The 22,033-nt window shown below is 26.6% G+C and overlaps 1 protein-coding gene across 9 annotated transcripts in view; it reads left to right on the top strand.

Annotated features, from left to right (window-relative positions):
- The window catches only part of LOC136980991 (POU domain protein 2-like), a 275,556-nt gene that overhangs the window by 60,360 nt on the left and 193,163 nt on the right, over nt 1–22,033 (top strand). The window lies entirely within an intron of this gene.

Raw genomic sequence — 22,033 nt, 5'->3', positions numbered from 1 at the left:
AAATGATATATATATATATATATATTTTTTTTCTCGCCTGTATTGACAATTTTTAACACGAAAAATACTGAGAATAGAATGTATTTTACTTTTCTCTTCATTAATTTCTAGAAATAACACGCCATTTATTTTAATATCTTAATATGGATTGGTAATTATGTCCTTCAACTTATTGATGGTGATAGGCTATCTTTTTTTATATTTTTTTTTTTCTGAATGATTCGTTTAATCTTAATCACGAATTTTACATAAGTTTTCTTATCACAAAGTACTTGAAAAAATTATGCAAAAATAATCAGAATGGAATAGAATCTACATGAATGGTAATTTTTTTTTATATTCATAATGTTAAAATGTAACTTAAAATGTTAACTTATTAAATATAATAAAAATTTCTTTTGAGTTTTCGTTATCCAAAAACGGTACATTGAAATGAAAATACACAAAAACTATGGTTTTTAATATTAACATTTAAAATTTTAATTTTTAATTAATAAGAATTTACTAATATATTTGATAAAACTGAAAATCACTTTTTATTATATATATTTTAATCAGCTTTTTTAATGCTTTAATTGATATGATAGAACTTAATTAACTAAACATTGAAATACTTGATAAATATTTGTATAATTAATTATTACATTAAATGTTTGTTTATTTTAAGTTTTATTCGGATTATTTTGTATAAAATTTAATGTTTTATTATGTAAAATGTAATTTTTATTCAATAAAATTTTAAAAAGTTTATTTTCGCAATCAGATTGCTGATTAGATGAAAAAAAATTGGAAAAAATAGAGGAAAAAAAATATCTCCTTTCATTATCTATTGAACTTTAAACTAATTTATTATAAAAAATATGAACTACGTGCAGAGTTATTTTGTAAATAACAATAAATTATTTTAAATTCAGAATTTATGCGATGTTTTTTTTATTAAAGATGCAATTAATTTTTATTAAAATTGTATGATCTTTTGTTTATTCTTAAAATATTACATACTTTTTTTTTAAAGAATCGATTAAAGTTTAGCAGATAAATGAAAAAATACATGTATTTTTTATTTTGTAAATCAGAATTTTTTGTAGAATAATTCCCTGAAAATATAGATTTGTTTTTTTCCTTTTTAGTTGTTATTTTTTAAAATATCTTTATTTTTTATTAAAGAATTAAATTTATAATAAAAAATATTGGTTCAATGAGAATTAGAAGAGCTAAAACATTATTTGAGTTATTTTCTGTAACTTTTATTTATAAATAAATAATGTTTTAATAGGTTTTCATTTTTTAATTATTTGAGCAATAAATATAGTTATAAAATTTACTTTATTTTTAAAAGTGAAGTTATTAAAGTAATTAATTTAAAATAATTATGTGTAGTTTATAAAATTTTATCTTAAATTAATTTTAAATTATATTTAATTTAAAATCCATAAATCCATCAATAAATAAGTATTAAGATAATAACTTTTAAATTATTTGAGTTAAAATTTTTTAATTTTTTAAGCTTATTTACTTTATATATATAAGTGTTGTGTGTTTTTAGTAAATTAAAACTCTTATTTATTACTAACTTGACTTCAGTTTGTTTGATCATTTTTTTGGATTATATAAGATGAATTTCTTAATTAGTTGTTCAGAATTTTATAGGCTTTCCTTCTGTTTTTCTTGTTACTTTAAATTAGAATTATTTAATGAATTCTTTAATTATAAATTATTATTAATATCGTCATTTTATAATTCAAAAAATGATTTGGTTTCTGTTCGTTTGATATTTATGTTGTCGCTTTAATATTAAATAATGTCAATTCGAATTGATGGAAAGTAAGAAAATTTAAATACTTTAAAAATTAATATATTTATTTTGTAAATATAATAATTAATTGATGTTTCGATTAAGGATCCGACTCAAATTCTTAAAATGCTTGCATTTGCAGAACAATAGTAATGAAGAATGTCATGTGTCTATGAACTTTCTCTATACATTTTCAATCGCACGTCAGATAATAAGTCTTTATTCTTATTTTTGCAAAATAAGAATCTATAAAGAAGAATTTAAATCATTTCTTTCTTTCGTTATCTGCTTTCTTATGGGATTAAGACTATGTATTGATTTAAAATTGGTGTTATGTATGATTTAAAAAAATCGTAATTAAAGTATAAATATTGAAATGTTTATTGAAATTTATGATCATGATTTAATTTAATTTTATCTATAAAAGTTATTTTTGCAAATTAACCTATTTTTTGATTACGTAAAATGATTTATCAGTTGAAATGTTGTAGTAAACGTAAGAAAATCGTAATTTAAGAATTAAGTTCAACGAGGAATTGGAGATTATTTCTTACATCTAGAATTATTTTTCTATGGAATATGTTTTCGTATGTAAACTTTTTAAAGAAGAAAAGTTAGAAGAAATTAGCTCTAGATCTGATCAAATTTTTATTAGTCGAACTTTGTACGTGCCACGTGATTAGTATCTACTTACTGTGTAATTGAATATAGGTCACAAATAAAGAAAAAGAAGGACAATTGTGTTTTCGTATGTTTCCTCCCCCTATTTTGATTACCATTAATGAACTTCAATAATGAAAAAAAAGTGAATATCAATATAATTTATCAGCTTAAAGAAAATCGTATGTCCTAGTTTGTTAATCGTTCTCGATTCATTTAAGATTAATTTCGAAGTTTATTCCCGAAAGAAATAATCTAGAACGATAAAAATTTATGGTATTTTAGGTATTTTACATCATTAGTTTAAAATTTATAGGAAAAGCATTTAAGTTTAGAAATGTCCTTGTTGATTTTTCTCGGAATTTTTCTAAAAACTGTTTATATTTTAATAGTATCGAAAGCTCTCAGTGATATCCGATATGATCTTTATAGACGAGTTAATGCATTCTTTTAAAGCCGAAGTCAGCAACTTATCGATGGAAAATTCATTTTATATATTATTTCCATCAACAATTCTCTAGACTCAATTTAAAACAACGAAAAAGGAACGTTTATAGCTTATGGTCACTCATTGTATTTCTCTCAGCCAGGCGCACTGCATAAAGATTTATGAGCACTTTACACAAATAAATACTCCTCACTGTGAAAAAGCAATCATAATTATAGAACTAGAGCATCTCGTTGAAATTCCGAATGAAAAAAATTTAAGAACTAAATGAATATAGTCTATGAATATACATCTAATTCTAATTTATAAAGTGCACATTGTATACGGATAAAATTTGAATAGAAACTATATTAAAATAACTGAAATATAGGAAAAAAATTTTTAATTGCGTAATTCAATACGTTTTAAAGTAAATGAAATAAAAATTTAATAAAGTTTTTTTTTATTTTTAAAAACTATTTTATAATAAATTTCACGCCGAATAGAATAAGAAAGAAACGTATCGAGTAGTGTAGAAACGTTATTTATCACTGTTCTGGACAAAACAAGTCAAATTAAAAACAAAGCTCAACCTTATTGCCGTTTCGGCCGCTCCGTACTCCATAACAGTCAATCTGTATAATATTTTCCCCTTGCCCTTTTACGTATTAGCCGGCAGCCATAAACCCTGCAGCAGGTATTGGTACCTGCCGCTGTTTCGACAGGCAATATACAGATCTCTCAATATAACGATGCTAGATGCAGAAATTCGAATCTCGTAGCATAATGGACCAAGTGATGTTCTATATCACGGCACACGAAAAGCCAGGAACTGTCAAGCCATTCTACTGACGGGAGTTCAAAGTTGCCAGAAGCTATTACGTTGGCGATATCGGTGAAACATTCGTGGATAGTAAAAGTTTAGTGGTAATAAACGCTTATCTGTGAAATACAGAGTATAATATCTTTGCCGTCACTTCAGCTAGCTTACCAGACGCTTATTTAAGGACCGAAATTTTTAAGATTCACAAAATGACCCAATGCAATCTCTTCTGTGTTCGATGCTAATCTTACGTTAAGTTCTTTTCTCACCGGGTTCAATATCCATTCTTTCATTTCGCAGTAAAACAATGTTCTACTCACAGTGAATCATCTAAAATTGCTGCTGTAAATACACGGATCTGTCACTGGTTTTCATCACAATTTTCTGACATTCATCGACTGTACAGAATATTGAGAATGTAAAGGAATGACAATACACGCTTAAGTTAATTTGATAAAAATTTGTACAGGTGCAAACATTATAAAAAAAAAAACGAAAAGAAATTCGAACTTGGCTGTCGATTGTTACGGTTTGTAGTTCGTAGTTTACAGCATTTTAAAATATCAATCGAGTAAAGATTTTAAGAATTTTCGAACGGTTTGTTGTTTTAAAATAAAATATAAATGTGAAATATATTAGATCATGTAAATCCCATTTTTCTTCTTTATACGTATTACTTTTTTTTGTAACTTGAAAATATATACCGTGTTTTAAAATATATATTTTATCACTTTACCAATGTAAAGAAAAAAAATATATATATATATATATATATATAATAATAAAAATAAAGCAGATTCGGTAAACTATGCAGTTCTCAGAATATTTTATTACAAAAGCTGATTCATGTATTTAATGGCTATTCGACTAAATCGTTAATATTTCATTTTCTAATTTCTTTAGTCAATTTTCTTCAATAAAATGTGTCTGCCTGCGATATTAAATGTATTTAATTCCAAATTAGCCCCGCATCCAATGAACGATGTAAAAAAAAAAGAGGAGGAAAGAAAGAAGAAAGGAGGGTACAATATGGGGTGTCAACTGCAGTATGAATATCCCTATCTGCACACTATTAGAAAGGACACGGCTGTAATTTTCTAAGGGAGGTGGTAAAATACCCCCTCCCATCACCCCTAATTCCCGCAGGAGAGATAACGAGAATCAGGAAGGGTTGAAGTGACGATAGTATGGAAGAGAGGAAAAAAAATGCCAGTGTCGAAATACATCCTGTCTCTAACATTGTTAATGAACCACCGTGGGGTCGGGACGGGAGGTATAACACAAAAAATAGTGGGGGTATGGAGAACTTCCCCACATCCTGCTGATGTCCATAGTACGTTGTCTGCTTATATCATAGCTGGGGTTAAGCGTAAACTTCCTGAAAATTAACGAATTCTGAATAGTGTTTTCCTTTCTGTACTGTGAAGCGAATAAATGCATAGTTATATTTTAACAGGTATTGTAATTGTTAACAATTATATTGTACTTTTTTGACAGTTTGACATATATAAGTTTTAGTCGGTGTGTTTTTATTTTGGTAATTTAGCAAATTAATTAAATAGATACATGAGAATTAACGGCTTTATAAAATGTATAATTTGTTTAATTTTATTCAAAATGTTTATTAATTTAAAAAATTCACTGCGGTTTCTTATTATCATAATTATTCAATATAATAAATATTTAATTAAGATAGTAAGAAACTGCAGTCAAAATAAATATCGTAAATAATTTCGTGAAATATATATATATATATATTTTTATTAATTTTACTTTTTTTTCCTTTTTTTGAATTTGATAAAGTTTAAAGGATCTCTCTAACTAAAATAGAAAAAAAAGGAACTGAAAATTCGAATCGATTTTGTTCAAAATTGATATAGGCCTACGGAGAAACATGTCAAGCCCCATTGAAAGAATATTGAATTTTAGCAGAATTGGATAGAATATTTTCAGATATAAGGTTTAAAAATTTAAAACTTAATATTTTCTTTGAGTTTGGTAAACTTGTGGAAAGAAAATGTTATTATGTAGAATTATTTTTCGAGCAAATATCCTAAAGTAATTTATATAACAATTAGTCATAACTGTTTTCTTTTTTAAAAACTTTCTACAATTTTAATATATTGACTTAAGTAATTCAACTATACACAATATTTAACGTGAGAAAAAATAGTTTATCTGTTTTTGTTTACATAATTTTTTTTTATTAGTTGGTACTTTCAAGATGTTTAGAGATACAAGTGGTGATAAATAGCTTGTTTCTCTTTTCTTCGATTTTTTCATTAGAAAATGTATATACTTAACACCGCTAATTAGTAAAAATTATGTAATAAAGTATCAAAAATAAGTTAATCAAGTTAAAAATATTGGAGATATTAATTACCGGGATCATTTTAAATTCTTAGAACATCTTTTTTTTAAACATTTCTAACTGGAATTCTAAATAATAAACAAGTAAAAGTGTTAATAAATCACAAATAGTTTTATTAATAACAGTAAAGAAATTGTAAATGTTCTCTTGCTACAATTATTATTAAGATTAATCCTGAAAATTTGTATTTAAATTTAGTTTGTCATAAGAAAAATAATAATAAATATTTGAATTGTCCCGAGCTTAATAGGATCTTATCTTGTTATTTTTTTCTTCTGGAAAAGAAAGAATAGATTTTTGTAATTTTTCTGTTCAAATGATTCTCAAATATTTATAGACCTTCTTAAAGCATACTTTTCTTTTTTAATCTGCTTATTTTTAGGAGATTCCAACCTCATTAATTTCAGAGCATTTTTTTGGACATAAAAAGAAAAAGTAGCTTAATAGGATTTAATACATTTTTTCTAATATAAAAAAAAAATAAACTTTTACAGACCATCATTATAAACTTTAAATATTTTCGATTATTATTTATAATTGAATTAATTAGTTATATATTTTTTAATAAAATTTATCATACAAAATTTTAATGCAGAATTAATTTTATTATTTGTTTAAAATTGTTATATAAATCAAACTAATAAATAAATTTTAAAAGAAATTTTTTTATGGGTTTGAAAATTTTAAAATATTTTAATTTTATTGCTTAATTTTGAAAATAATTGGAAAAAATTAAATAAAAAAAATATATATTCAAGTATTAAAATATTTAAATGTCAAGATATAATTTAAATATATAACATTATTTTTTGAGAGTGACAAATGACAATTTATCTGAGCATAAATTTCCTAAAGAGTCAGATTTATCTCACGGAAAACAAGTTAAACACTAAATATTCAAGACCCTGTTCAAGTTAACTTGACTTTTATAGAAATGTGGCCATAATTTGTAGCTTCTCGCAACATTTTTACGAACGTTGTAATCGTTTGTGTTGCTCACAAATGAATAGATTTACAATAAATATTAATAAGTTTTGAAGTTGCAATAAATAGAAATCCGATTTTTATTTACATCAATATTTAGTTAGGTCTTATGAGATTGCTACAAGTTATAAATAGACTTAAGTAAATAACTATACGAAATGTTTTTTTATTTATATTTATAAATGTCTGAAGCGAAACTTTAATGTTGCTTTAAAATATAAATTTTGAAAATGAATTTTAGACGAAATGTAGTGTATATATACATGTACAGGAAGCCATTTTTCTATTTATCAGAGCGTATAAGGTACCATTCATTTAGATATTGCTCGATAAAAGTCTTATTGAATAGGGAGGTATTTGATATGGATGGGATTCGTTGCTATTGAATAATTGCTCCTGGTTTCTTGAGCTGAAGAATAACTAAACTACGAGGTTTTTTTTTATGTATTTTTCTCGATAGAATGCACTGTTCATCTCACTATCAAAATCTTTTTCAATCGGACTGTATATATTGTAGCTCAATCATTAGATAGGATGGTCGAAGCAAAATCTCTCATAGATAACTAAAGAGCCGGTTTTGTTGAATAATATTTATGTTCTCGTTACATTTAAAAAAATTTTATCTTTATAATTAATGTGTAAAATTTAGATTTTATAATTAAGTTATAAGCTTTATAAATCTTAAGAGGCAGTTAGATGGAAGGCATAAATCAGTTGCTTTATTGTTATTATTTTTTTAATGTCGATAAACAGTTTAAAAAATGAATGTGTTACAGGAATATTAATAAGATTGTTTAATAAAAAAAATGTATATAACATAACATTAATTTATACACGTGTAACTGCCAAGAATACCAATGTAAATTTGTATTCTTGGCAGTTTAAACTCAATTAACTTGATCAACATTCTGATATTTAGTTAATAGAAACAATTTAGATTACACTTTTTTTTAATGAATTTATTAATTATTTTATTTTATTTTTAATTATACAATAAATCTCTACAGTACAATGCTTAGTTTTTTCCTTCAGTGACTTTACTTAATAATGAATAACTAATTATATTTTTAAACATGTATATAAAGTTTGCTGGACGAACTCATTTACCTAATAAGATTTATGAGCTTATTTTGATCATAATTTCGAAATTTATTTTATGTTGCTCATGCAAGAATATTAATGTATATTATTTCAGTGAGTGGTTTAAAAAAATAATAATTTTAATCTTATTACAAAATTCGAATATTTCCCCCATCAAAGAATTTCTGTAAGTAATTTGTTCGTAAGTGTAATAATTAATATAGCCAATTACGATGTACGTAGTAAGATGGATGAAGACACTGCTTCATTCAGACTAATTAATTTTTTTTTTCTGAGGCGGTTCATTATTTTAATTGTCAGCGAAGCTAAATTTAAGATGCGAGATTCCTCTATCATTTTGCGGTAAGTCAGTTTATTAATCAAACGAGATTGTATATAGGCCTATCACATCTTATGATAATTATAAATAATAGAAAAAATAAGCGTGAGAAAATGGCCGAATTAAAAAAAAATCCTTGATGTTTATCTAGTTGATAAGCTAAATTTGCTGGCTTTTATCATATGGAAATTCGATAAAAAGTTACAAGTTTATTTAGTATAAATTGTTTAAATTGTTATTTTTTTCATATACATATTCATGATTTCGTGTAAACTGTGCTAGATTATAAAATATATTTCTGATAATTTACAAGGTCTCGTATATGAAAAATTAACAAATATTTATACGAAAAAATATCCTATATCTTAGTGAAATTTGTAACCATAAATTATTCACTAAAAATGATATATTAATCACTTGTCCTTTGTTTAGATTTGAATTTAGATTTCACCATCTAAATTCATAACATTTCCTTCTTTAATCTCGAGTAACGAATAAGAAAGTTATTAATATTGGATTTTTATATTCGCATTTGATTAATTCGACTTAACATATCGAGTACAATTTGTAATGAAATATTATAATTTGTCACGTGTTAATGGAATCATATGATTAATGGTACGATTATAACTGACGTCTAATTAATGCCTGACGTTTGACCTTAAATAAATGTCACGTGAATTAGAGTTTAAGCTTTTTTCGAAATTATAATGTGAATAGACGAAAAACCGAATAAGATTCCTTGCTTTTAATATTAATGGAGATGATTTATACCTTATTATTTAATGGCTATTTATTTATTTTTTATTTTAGAATAATTTACAGGACTGCGACGACAGTCCGTTTCTTAATGTTTTTAATCTGGTTTAAAATATTTTCATGAATAGACTTAATTATATTCTTATAATTAATGAACTTCTATTTTGAGAAAATATGCTTTTAGTTACCGCCTATTTGTATTATAATTAAAACTTCCTTCTTTAATTTCCCAATTGCTTTCATTAATTCATGTATGCTCTCTTTGTACCAATGTATATATATTGTAGACTATATATTTAGATGATAATTTTCGATCTGTTGCTTTATTCTAAGCGTGTTTAAGTGACGTTTTACTACTAATGGAAGTAAAGATTTTTTAAATAAATTTTACTCCCGTATTTATCAATTGATGAGTTTTCCCTACATCATTTATTTTAATTTTTAACAGAATATAAGTTTAAAGGAGAGGAAAAAAAATACTATACAGTTGGCTGAAGTAGATATATAAGTTATATATATACTAGAAGTATTTGTGATATATTACATTGTCAGAACGACACAAACCGATTGATGGTCTTCTTTTGTAAAAACTTTTATGTTATTTAAGTCTGCCAACTTTTAATGGAAAATGGTGTAATCCCTTTATTTATTATTTTAAACATGCAACGTATTTAAAAAAATATTTTCTGTTAAAAATTTAACAAAATATTTATCTTATAAAGCTTCGCACAGCAAATCAAAATCAATTTTTCATCTTTTTTTTTTTAATATTAAAAATCATATAGTTTATTTCTTTTGAATGTTTGATTATGTTGAATTATAAACATATTTGTATAATATAAAAAAAGAACTTTATATATATCAAAATATACACTCGAAAATTCATATATAAAATGCAGTAAAATCTAATACTCTCACATGTGGAACTAGGAAAATTTGCTGTCTTGGTTTATAGCCTGGAGATATCTTAGTATCCAGTTGACCTTCCATAAAGAGTTAGATGGATGACAAATTTGGCCGAATATTTTTTTTATCAAGAAAAATAGAATACGATTCGGATAATACGATAAATTGGTTGATGTTTATGTGAATGTTTTCTCTTAAGATGAAAGCTTTCAACTTACGCAAACTATTTGTTTGAATTTCTCCCAAACAAACAAAAAATTCCTCGTAGATACTCTCAGCGCATATTCTAATTTAATCCGTATTGAGCTACATTTTTGAGTTGCTTCATTCATTCTAAGTGTTTTCTTTTTTTAAATAGGCCAATAAAAAAATTTCTTTTCAGTTCTTATAGATGCAAGTGAGCTCATACCATGAAACAGAAATGAAATTATTTATCCAGAAAGGCGAATTTTAGTCATTGGATCTTTTTCCCCAGTATATTGAATTTATACAGTTGAATTGTGACCGTCCTCGATGTTGAATGGAAACTGCATAAATCATAAAGGAATGGAAATTTATAAACTCTAAATATGTATTTTGGAATCAAATATCGATGCGAGTCTGACACTCTGATAAATATTTAGCATTTTATTTCACTTTTACATTGTGAAATATAAACTGATAAAATAGCGTGCTTCAACACCTCTTTTTTTATTCAGTTGCTAACAAGAACATCGACATATTTTAAATCTTTCCATTCCTTTCCTCTCTATATATTTTTCCATATTAATTTTGCGTGCGAGTTAAATATTTAGAATCGTTTCATTTTAAAAACAGTTTTATTACATTTCTGTCATATTTTTTAGGACGATGAAATACACATGAAGTTATATTAAAAAATAACATACGACTGTATAAAGCTCACTATATTTTATTATATGTGAAAAGTCAAGCAGAAAAATTTAATTTCACTTTAGTAAACGGGTTTTCATAATGTTTTTATGGGTCAAATTTCACTCGAATTCCAAATTAATTTTCTTCGCAGAAAATGGACTTTTATTAGAATTAAATGCTATAAATGGCTAATACGGAAAAAATTCCGAGTATATTTAGGAATTAATCGGTAAATAAGAAACTCGAGCAATCTGGAAAAAAAGGAAAGAAATTTGCGTGTTATGGTAGAATTGCCGCGTTATAATATTTTTCTGCTTAACTACTGTATATGCAATGGAAGCTAATCCAGGACTAATCGACTAAGTATAAAAGTCATACAACAAATCAATCGTTCTGTATAAACATTATCCAGCGAAAGAGGGTAAAAGAAAAATATCGATCATCAGCAGAGAACACGGTAAATTGCTTTTTCTCTTTCACGTTACAGAGTAGTCTGCGCGCAACAGATCGCTGTAGTGCCTGCACATCGCTCTTTTGCAATGGTGAGATATTACGAGTTCGTTTTATTGCATCCACCGACTCTGATTCATAGCAGAATCTCTTATAATATTATTAAGTTTATCTGAAACCTCAAACAAAACATCACCTTATTTTTCGAAATCCCTAAGAAATAAAATCGTAACTGTGATATTTAAAATTAATACGAGATTAAAATACAAATCGATAGATAAATCCCAGTCGATTATTACATACTCGGTTGGCGTTACCAGTTATTAAAATTGACATCACGTAAAAAACGTCATTTATAGTTACGTGATGACTGATTGGTGCTGTCAACCTAGCCAACTTATGATTGACAATACAAATAGTGACGTCACGCCGAAGAATAGACGTCCAATCATACTAAAGATACCATTTAGTATGATTGGGAGAGACTTTTTCTTCCGTATGGACAGATCTCGAAATTTTTGTTGATTTGTTTATCCTCTTTTAATTTAAGATTGATTTTTTTATATTCTGTATCTGTCATCGTATTTCATTAATTTTATCGTTCTCAGTTAAACAAAATTTATTGATAGCCGACCAATATGACCGATGTCCGACATGTGATGCAACTAATTCACTTAGTATCGATTTTTAATATTTTTCGTGGCACGCACACATCACAAAAAAGAAAAAAAATGCATGTTTATCCGTATAATAACGAAAAGAAAAAATCCTAGTAACAAGTGCTTAAATCGATGTTCTTTATATATTATTTTCAAACGACTGTCATTTATTATTATTACTATTATTATTATAGTTGCTGTTATAACGCGTACTGGATAAAGATATACAGTGAAACCTATGTAATCCGGACATATACGTCACTGAATATTTTTCCCGTTTAGGCAGGTTTCCGTTTTATTGAGGTTCAGCTTTGGGCAGGTTTTATCGTATGTATCAATTTTTTTTTTTTAAGTGTTTAAACTACAAACCTGCAAGACACGGTTCGAACTGATGGGGAATTGTGCAATTTGTTCACGTCAAACCTGCCCGAAACTTCATTACACCCACTTTTTCTCCGAGTATCTAGCGGTCGAGTGAATTGAAAGCATTTCTCGTTCCGTCTCCGGCCTTAGGAAATCATTCTGTCAATTAATTAAGTCGTCGTGACTCGCTGTCCCCGACGGCTCTACAGCTATGACTGTCTTCCTCCAATAACCGACTATAACCAGAGTATTTCTGGGCAGTTAGAGTTCGTTCTTAAAGAACCGTGTCATCGTATTTACGAACGCATCCTCTACTTAAGATTGCATCCAACTGAACAAAGTTATACTCCGTTTAATATATATATGTATAAATAACGTGGCACCTCGGATCGAATCCTTACCCGGAATCAATATCAGTTTACATAACTATGAAAAACCGTCTTGGAGGTTTTTTTCTTTCGTTTTTTGTTCGAAAAAGCGAGGAAAACAAAAATTCGGTTTGTCCAGTATTTCTGTTCGTCTTCCATTATTCATGAAAGGTAGCACCGAAAAAAATAAATAAAAGAAATCCGTATTGCCAGGAAAGCAGTAACAAATGCTTAAAAGTCTCTTGTTAAAACACTGACTAATAGATTTTCTCTGCGATATACGGTATGATAAATTAAATAATCTAAAATTGAAAACTGATAACCCATCCGTTGAATCTCCATGGTTTATTAAATTATTTAAATCAAAATTTTATTAAATTGAAATTAAATAATTTTAGATAGGTTTTATATTCGCAACTCTCTAAATCCTTGCAATCATGATAAATTTATTTTTTATATTTACTATATATAAAATAAGAGGATAATTTAAAAATATAAATTTAATTGTTGTTGTTTACTTTCGCGCAATTTCTAAATGAGCATATTCAATAAATTAATCTTGCCAAAACCGCATCTAAAAATAAGTTTTCTTGCCCTATTTACTATTTATTTAACCAAGCAAAAAAATTATCCTATCAAATATATTAAGTTACACTCAAATAATTTTTATCACCAGTTTTGAAACTAGGCTGACGATTGAATTATTTTAATTTATTTTCCGGGTCTTATTCCTTTTTTTAATTAAACGTGGAAAAAACGGAATTAAAAGAAAATTGTAAAAATAAGTATTCCGTAGCAGCTTTCGATCTATATTCTTTAATAAGTAGGATATAACTTTCTTTTCATTAGATATACCAAAACCAATAAAGTTAGCTTCCTGTAGAAGATCACGCTTTGTCATTATTTACCTTCGAAGATAAAACGTAAGCTTATAAAAAATTGCAGGACTTATGAAGAAAGTTTTTTTTTCGGCTTTAAATTAAATTACTTTTTCTTAAAATATTTTAATTTATATTTTACAAAATAATATATTTATTTACTGTATACATACACGCGCACATTCGCACAGTTGTTTATTTTGTATACAATAATATCGTTTATCATCCGGCGAATTATTTATGGAAGAAAAAAAAAATGATAATGTTAAATGGCATGTGTAGTTTTATTATGCAGCGTAGCAGAAACAAATCTATTTGTTTTAACACAGTTTGTGATTTCTCTCCAGCAGACTGTGCAGCGTATAAGTCTTTAAGATAAGATGTGACGGACCCTTGTAAAAAAATATTGGAAATTTCTCAAGACTAGTGCATTACTTCTTTAAGAATTTATAAAGCAAGATGAGATGAACGATATAGTGTGTTCGAGATGTTAGAACGGTATTTTTAGTGATTGGCCGATTCTGTACTTGATGGATTGTCCGTCCGCGAACTCTGATCGATAAATCCTTGCTTTTTAATCTGCTTACCGAAAACTAAGTCAGTCTTTAGTTTCTTTTCCATTATATAACGATGATCGAACGACTCGAAATTAGCTTAAGAGCTTCCATAATTATCATCGAAACAAGGCAGTAATTACCAGTTAAAATCGTATCGGAAACATTTAATCTCTCATCCGTTTGGACATATTAAAATTCAAAAATAATTATTACCGGATTGATTTATTCGGAATTTACTTTCATGCCAGACTAGTTTATATTCGGAAATAAAAAAAGAACTTTATTACCCTTAATCTAGTCAAAGAATGGAAATAGTAACGCCGGTTCTTAACATTCCACGGTTCTAGTTTTGTATGACAATAAAGTTATCTTCTGTATGCAGCAAATGAACTTAGTTCCTTCCAAGAATTCGTATCGGAGTTGCATTGTAAATTCGATGAATTTCTATTTCCAGGAAATGTAGGTGTATACATAAGTTCATAGAGTTTTATGTTAATGTTTCCACATAGAGAGTAATTACTCCGTAGAAGTTTATAGCTAATAGAAATAGATAGTTTCTATTGGAATAGCCAGCGATCTCTGTTACTGAATATTGTATTCATTGATTACCTAAAATATTTTGTTCGTCTAAAAAGAGTGCAAATATAAAATGAAGTTTTACGATAGTTTTAATGATTTCTTTTGAAATACAGACTTTCTTTTGATAGCCCATAATAAACATCCTACCGATCGACTTTTCAGTCTATAGATATAGTTTTACGACGCTTTTAAATGATGTATTTTAATGATCCGATTTGATTTTTATATTTAAAATAACCATTAGCCGTGTTAAATTAATCGTGTCGTTGTCTATAAGTTACTCGAATACGTTACAATCTTTATTTTTAACGACAGAATGGAAATTTATAGTTTTACCCTGTCGTTATTTAATTTGTTTCATTAAATCGTTATAAATTGGCAGTTTACATTGATTTAAATGGATCTTGTAAAAAAACTCGTTTAAAACGGGCATGATCATTTTAAACAAAAATTAACGTGCTCCTAAGTAACAAAAAGTGGCCATTTTTTTAAAAAAAAGTTGTTGATAAGCATTTGATAAGGCAGTTATAAAAGTTTTTATTGAAGAATTATCTATAGTAGTATATGATTAATTCAAGTTTTAAATGCGAATTAAAATTTTTATGGATGTGCTTAGTTATGTGTTAATTAGAAAATATTGAATACTTTTTGTTTATTGTGTAGTTAATGGACACTAGTATTTAGATTTTAATTGAAAAAATCATTTTTTAAAACTATCTAATGATAAGTGATTCAGAAACTGTACATAAACTACCTGTAATGATGATAGCAGTGTTTGATGCGTTATATTTTTTTAAAAATAAGTTATGAAAATTCATTAATTATTTTATAATTAATTTTAATATCTAAATTTAAGACAAATTTCTTAATTTAATTTATTATACAGTAGTTCTACACGTAATTGTTAATTTAAGTTTATCTCGAATCAGTTTATAACAAAGTTGCAATTTCTAGATTCAATTTAATTGATAATTTTGTCTTTTTACGATATAAATACTAATTTAAACTTATCTCTATTCAAAATTTCTAACTACAGAAAATATGTAATTAAATTTTATGTTTTTACAAGCAAAATTAACTTATTTCAGATTAATTTTTATTTTAAAAAAGCGCAAAAAGATTAGCTTCGGCGTGTAGAATTTTATTGAAAAATTCGAAACCATTCGTTTTGAATTTTCAAAATCATCCATCTTCATTTATCTTAAAAGTGATCGTGTTTTATACATTGATATTTAAAATTTTCAATAAAAAAGTTGGTAAATATATAAATTTGTAAGGTTTAAATTAATTATAATTTAAAATTTTTTGTAGGATTTTTTAATATCTTTTCCGAATGTTCGAAAATAAATTTCTGATCAATATATATATATATTTTTTATAAACGGTTTCAACTAACGATCTTATTGCACTCATAAATTAATAATTAATTTCGTAGTAATCATTATGTAAAATTGCCATATTTGTTACTTAATATTTAACAAAGTAAAAAAAAAATTCCGGAATTATACATTATAAACTACAGATTTACCATACAATGTGAATTTTTATGTCTGCTGTATTGAGGGCACAGTTTATGAAATGAAGTGACAAGTATATACTTTCCCTGTAAAATAAGTTATGATTTATGTCACTTACTTTGAACATAAAATTTCTTTTTAAACTTACGAGGTTTGCTCTTCTCTCGATATAATTTTCGTATTTTTTTTTATTGTTTTAATTAGTTACGATCAAGTATATATTTTCGACATTATTTAATCAAATATAGATTTGTTTTATTATATAAAGTAAAAAAGAACATATTTCTACAATTTGTAAGATTAGTAATTATCGAAATCTGGAACAATTTCCAACCGACGCTTTTTATTGGATGTTAGGATATAAATTGGATAATAACAATGGATAACAATTCAAACTGACATCAAAACTTTTTTTTGGGATCCACTTCTTTTGTTAAAGTTGGGTCTTCTCCCCTTCAACGGGCCAACTTAATTTCAATCCCATTCTTTATTTTGTTTTGTCCTATTATTCGTACGATATGTTAGAGTGTTTTGAGATATTTTAGAATTTTTAAGAGGGGGAAAAATATCGAAAAAATCAGCGAGCGTCTAATTAAGATTAGTAATGGTACGAATGATCAATATTCCCAATCTCCTATAGGGAAATAGAAAACATAGTTGAGACATCACTTCGGCAATTTGTTCATTCATCCGTAATACAAAATTCCGAATATAGGTTGTGGTAATGGCTGTTCAGCCCCGTGTTAAACTAACAATGTGATTTCTTCACTATCGTAGTACGAAAAGAGTACTTCTATCACCTTTCGTCATGCACGTATAGAGAGGGTGAAGCGTAGTTCACTGATTATCTGATGAAGTTACACTTTTATTCGCGTAGAATTTTATGCGATTTCCGTTAAAACCTATTCGTTTAATAGACTATAAAAATTTTCCCAAGCTTTTAAATTTTGTTATTTAAAATTTACAGATAAGATTAATGAAACTATTCACATTATTAAACTTAATATAGAAATCACTTAAAAAGAATTATGTGGAAAATATATACATTATTTACATTAGAAGAATTGATAATGTTCGAATGCTGACATTTTACAAAATCGCAGGACAAAACAAACTAGAACAAAAAAAAGTAAATATTATTTTTTTATTCAAGTGCTTTGTATGTGTACAATGATTAATTAGTATATAAATAAATGTATCGTGCTGTCGAGAGATGTAACTTTTTATGTCGTTTAGTAATGGCTAGTTAATGTACAGCCGGTAGAAATCAGTGTTTTATAATCTATTTAATTCAGTTTTATTCATTTATTGTAATAAGTGACAAAAAGAATTTATGCTTTTTGTATCGACACGAAGTCGGTTTGATTTTTTTTCTAACGATGTGTTTTCGTAGGAACAACAAAATATGTCCCATGTCTATATTCTTATGAAAAATGCACTCCTAAAATCCCTTTTTATTACTCAATAAATCAACATCCGAATAAAAATATTCTAAGGGAAAACACATAGAAATTTTAAAACAGATTTTCCTCTAACCCAAGATTTCATACATATATGAATTAATGTTTTTTCGCATCTATGAAGCGAGCAGTTTTCTTTCGTGTTCGTTTAAATCTATAGTTTTATTTATGAAAACAAAAGAAAAAAAATCGAAAGAGTATATTTTTATTCGAGTTAAATCGTTGTAAAGTTTATCGAAACTCCTCCGAAAATCTCTACGTTTAATTTATTAGAGTGCAAAGGATATCGGTTATCTACATTCTACCAAACGTTTAAATGTCCAAGATTTTAAGATATTCTAAACTATTAATGATTCGGAATTAATGCCTAACTTCCTGTAAAAACACAATCATTTCGTGCAGAGTTAGAATAGTTATATTGTCAAGGCAGCATCATCGTTCCCCCTCCTTTTATTGTTTTAAGTGTAGCAAGCGATTGCACATAATATAAGCATTATGCATTTTTCGAAGGTCTCGAATTTTCCTTTCTATTCATAACACGCAAACAGATCGTTTGCTTTCAAGCAGTTATTTTCAAAATAAGCCGAATACAACAACTTCCTTATCATAGCAACATAATCTGTTCTTGCTATATCTAAATGTCGAATCCAACGGTCGCTTCATAATTCTTGTATAAAAAAAGTTCTTATGTAAGAAGAGTTAAACACTGTTGTGTTGGTCTCTAGATTCGGAAATGCTTCTATTATCGATGGAGAATTGACGAATTATTTTATAGTAGTTTGTATTTCATCTTCGTTTTCTAGAATTTTGTTGTTTTTTTTTATTTATTTCTTTACTTTCCCATAAATAAGATAAAGGAAGGAGGATTAGCCGCGGGTCCTAAATAATTCGAGAGTGGGAGAAAGAAGCCAGAAACTTTTTCAATACACGCCTTCAAAGTTAAACAGCACCTGTTAGGTTGCTGCCCGGTGGAAGGCTGACCGAGGATTTTTTTCGATTAGTTCGATTTACCCTGAGGGTCATTGTTCAAAAATGATTAATAATTTAAAGATGCATTTAATTGAAACCAACAAAGTGTTTACATTTTATAACTCTGTTTCTACTACAAGTATTCGATAGAAGAAAGGAAAAAAAAAGAAAATACATAGCTTTATATATATATACACAAACTTTCAATTTAGAATTTATATTGGTTTCTCCAAATAAAACATTAAAAAAATAATAATAACTGTCTTCGATTTATAAAATATGAATTTCGTAATATTCTAGAAATATATTTATTTTTATTATTTATTAATTAAATGAAACAAAGAATGAAATTTAGATAAATTATATAATCGAGGAAAACGGAGATGTTTCATGTTTGATTTACTTCGTAAAATAACTTTTCGTAGACTGTGATTTTTATGCTTAATGTGCATAAACGTCAATCACTGTACACACCTGAAACATCAAGAAACAAAGCATTATTTAAAGCGTATATAATTTATGCTTATTCACTTATTTTTTGTGACGAGATTTATTTTTTGAATTATTAAATTAGATCCACTCGGCTGTACTATTAAATGGATAAGTTGTTTTAGCTAGAATAGTGTGAAGTATAAAGCCTGGCGGCACTGCATACTGTCGTAAATTCTATTCAACAGATCGTAGATTTACCTGATCACCACAACTCCTCCTTTCTTTACTCGTTATCCTAACGATCGTCATTGATTTACTTCGACGTTATACCTTGTAAATTAGATTTTCGCGTATTTTATCAATGTTAAAGCGCCATATCCATAACGGTTATTTTTTTCTCCTGCTGAAGAGTTATATATATATATATATATATATATATTTATGTCGAAAAACGTGCGAAATTACAATTAAGAATATAATAATGCTCTCTTCTTTCTTGTAACTCTCTTACTGTAGTTCGTTAAGTTAACTCGTATATGTCCATAGTAATCATTATACATTGTAACTTTCCTTGCAGGGATATAATAGAAAAGTTTTTACGTAATACTCTCCTGTCTTCATTCTTATTTACTACATGAACAGTGAGAATAAGCTCATTAATAATAATCGTCTGAAATTTGTATTTGGGTTTAGAATAAAAGCGATTATAGAATTTATAATGTAATTTTTCTTGTGTTCGTGTTATCAATATTAACTACGTAGATGTAATAATGTTGTCGTGAGTTCTTGATACATTCACTAATTTTTCACTTAAGAAATATTGAAAAATAAAAAATAAGTTATTCACTAGTTTATTGCTTGGTTTATTTTGTCTTATTTTTCTTAATATGGAAACTTTCAGGTAGGTTGGTTGTGTGTCGACTGTAAATTTTTTCAAAAAATTAAAGTTATGCAAAATAACTATATATAAAAAAAGAATTATAAATTATTATTCTCTCACGAAAAAGATGTTTTCCTTAGTCGCTTAATACCTGATGAGAAATTTAAAATATAAGCGAGTCATTACCTACTAATTTTCAACAGGAAAACATTTTGAAACGTTCGTGAACATACTTTACTCTTACTATTAATTTATATAACACCATAAGTTATATAAGTTTTAATAAAACTTATGATGCTTTATTAAATTATAAGTTATTTAATTAGTTAATTTAGCAGTGTTTAAGAATATTTTTAAAGCATTTTCCTACAAAAAATTAGTGATTACGCGTGATTTTATAATATAAAATCAGAATTTATTGTAAAGTAAAGTGATATTAAAAATATTAGTCTTTAAAACTCCTGTGTACAGTACATAGTAAATTGCGCAGTATTTTTATACGCGTATATTTCTTTAATAACAATAATTAAATGAAACAATGATATTAATAAAAAAATAAAAATTCTAGTAGTATGGGAATTCCTAAATTTTTCCTTGCATTTTTTTTCCATTTTAATCGATAGAATAATATTTCCTCGATTCTATTGTTTAATCGAAAGGTATGGATTGTCAGAATATCCTTGACAATTTTTAAATTTCTAATAACTTTAAATTGGCAACGGATAGAAGAAAATACATATTGAGTGAATGAATTAAATGCATAACTTATGTAATTAAATTTACATTAAAAAATGCGTATTTTTTAATTTTAAATTTATTAACATTATAGAATTTCGGGATGATGATTGCCTTGTAGAATATGAATTAAAATATAAAATTACAATTTTATCGAATATATATCATAATCTTAAAAGATATATTAAGTCAAAATATGTGTAATAATTTATAAATTATAAATATTTTCGGTAATTTGCAAATATTTTATGATTAATTTAATGTATTCTTTAAGATATATTTATGTACATACATAAATATATTTACTTTATATTGAATAAGTTGTTCCAGTAACATAAATAACTTGAATGGAGGTAATTTTTACAATTCAAGTAGAAACAACTTATAATTAAACTAGTTCCCCCCATTCAAACGAAGTTAAATAATCCGGAATTTTTTTTCTCTTAATTAAAACATTAATTATAGAAAAGGATATCCGCGTACTTCTAAAATTAATGATATCTAATTAGAGATTGTATAATGGAGAAGTTTCGAACGAATTTGCTTCTGTAGTATTAATTAACAGAATGTGATAAACTTATTAACTCGAGACAGAGCTACTTACGGTTTTATCATTAAAGAAAACTTTTTTTTTTAATTTTTTTGTCATGCTCGAGAATCACGAAAAGGAAGAGTTCATAATTAAGAAATTATAGAACGATGTACTTGATTTGATACAGTAACTTTTGAGTTTACTGCATTTAATTGTTGACTTCTCGATAGAAAGTTTTCCTTTACAGTCACGCACACTTCACGATCTGTAGAGTGTGCATAATGTGTAAATTTATGGTAATTTCCTTCATTATGCGGGAAACGTCGAGTCAGTCATATATTCTTTTGGATTTACCATGGTTTAAGGTGTCGTTCATGTCTACGAAATATAAGTAATTTTCTATTGAATATGCGTGCTCGTTATATTAGTGATTATGGAGTAGGCTTCAATGTCAGTGGTGATTTTCATCCTAGATTGAGTTGTGCAAGGAAATTGAAATGCTACACGGAAGTCACCGACGATAGCTTACTATTTCTTATCGAACAGTTTCCTGTTAAATGAACTTTTTTATTATCATTATTATTAATGTTTATATCAAGCGTATGTATAATAATACACTCGTTTAAAGTGGTGGAA

This window comes from Centruroides vittatus, unplaced genomic scaffold (assembly GCF_030686945.1).
Source record: "Centruroides vittatus isolate TY-2023 unplaced genomic scaffold, ASM3068694v2 contig_738, whole genome shotgun sequence".
NCBI lineage: Eukaryota > Metazoa > Arthropoda > Arachnida > Scorpiones > Buthidae > Centruroides > Centruroides vittatus.
The sequence above is the reverse complement of the archived record's forward strand: the minus strand, read 5'-3'. Positions and strand labels throughout refer to the sequence as shown.